We start from the raw sequence: 2,080 nt of genomic DNA on the forward strand, positions 1-2,080 counted from the left end.
ATAGATAGATAGATAGATAGATAGATAGATAGATATGAGGATAGATAGATGGTAGATATATATGAGAATAGATAGATAGATAGATAGATAGATAGATAGATAGATAGATACTGTAGATAGATAGATAGATAGATAAATAGATAGATAGATAGATAGATAGATAGATAGATAGATAGATAGATAGATAGATAGATATGAGGATAGATGATAAATAAATATATATATATATATATATATATATATAAGGGTAGATAGATAGATAGATAGATAGATAGATAGATAGATAGATAGATAGATAGATAGATAGATAGATAGATAGATAGATAGATAGATAGATGGATCTCATTTATAGGATAGGGTTAGGTGGCTTAATCGGTTGAAACAAATACCAGTAAGACATGGCTGAGGTCAGTACTAGTTGTATATAGATTATGTAAACCTCAGCTCTGCTACACTGACCAGCTCAGCTTCATATATATGTATACAGATACACAATCAGCTAGATACTGCATATAGTTATGTACACAATATTGTCCAGCACATATGATCTGTACTCACTATTACACATAATTACATCTGATAGGTACAGTGTAGGACAGATCTCACCAGACCATTCCAGCTCTGCAGAGAATAACAGTCCCAGCTCTGACCCTGCAACAATCACTTTTCTTTATAACGAACAGACAGATGGATATAAACGTGTCATTCTGACCTCTGGCAGGCAATGCTGGCGTCCTGGGCAGCACCTAGCGGTCCCCGTGCCCTGGCTCTGCAGCTCCAGGTGCCTCTCCCAGGGCTGCTGGCTCAGCGGACGGGCACACACCGTGCACCCAGCCCCGTGCACCCAGCGCCGTGCACCCAGCCCCGTGCACCCAGCGCCGTGCACCCAGCCAGCACAAAGACAAGGCTTGATGTTGGGAAATACAGGGCTCAGCACCTGCAGCCTAACTGCACATTAATCCCTCAGTCACTGTGTCCATTGCATTTAACCCCTAAAGTGCCTGATCCTTCCATCCTGCTTCATAGATGATTATGTCCCTGACCCCCATCTAGAATAACAAAACCAGCGGAAAGGTCACCAGCAGCCCTCTATGTGGAGCCTTCCATAATGACAGGCAGAGAAGAGAGGCGAAAACTTACAGGATCCGGAAAGGATTTGCAGTGGAGTGTGCTGCATTCTGTGCAGAGCTCTTGTCTCCCTGCTGATGGCTGCGGAGCCCCAGACCTTTATCCCAGCTCGATCTCCACACATCTTAAACTGGGACTTAGGAAAAGAAGTCCCTTCCATTGACAATTTCCAGCCAGCAGCTGCAGACATTTAACGCCATTTACACCCCTGGCCCCAGAACACAAAGATGCAGCCAACAATCCCCTGCTTGTACATCAGAATGTGTCCCCCTTATACAGAGCCCAGCAGTGTCTAGTGTACAGGAAACATAGACAGCCTGCAAGGCCACAACATTCACCATCAGAAGCAGCACTTACAGGTTGGAACATTGTACTATCCCCTTGTATTGAAGGTATTCAGCATGGTAATGCACTTAATCATTCATAACATTCAATGTATAGAGCAAGAAGAATTAGGTGAGTAACACAAGAGTCACAGTACAAGGATGGTCTGCCCCTCAGAGTGTGGCATGAATGGCAGCTACATGTGAATATACTACATGTACTGTATGTGAGTACACCGCACCAGCTGCACAAACTCTATACGTGTACTGTATAAAAGTATACTACAGCAGGCAGCTACACAAGCTATATATATATAATTCTCCAACTACTATACATGTACTGTATATCAGTACAATGCAGCAGGTACACAGACCATATCCTACTAGCTACATGTACTGTATGTGAGTACACCTCACCAGCTGCACAAACTCTATAAGTGTACTGTATAAAAGTATACTACAGCAGGCAGCTACACAAGCTATATGAATATAATTCTCCAACTACTGTACATGTACTGTATATGGGTACAATGCAGCAGATATACAGACCATATCCTACCAGCTACATGTACTGTGTGTGAGTACACCGCACCAGCTACACAAACTCTATACGGATATAACACAGCAGG

This window comes from Ranitomeya variabilis, chromosome 2 (assembly GCF_051348905.1).
Source record: "Ranitomeya variabilis isolate aRanVar5 chromosome 2, aRanVar5.hap1, whole genome shotgun sequence".
Classification (NCBI taxonomy): domain Eukaryota; kingdom Metazoa; phylum Chordata; class Amphibia; order Anura; family Dendrobatidae; genus Ranitomeya; species Ranitomeya variabilis.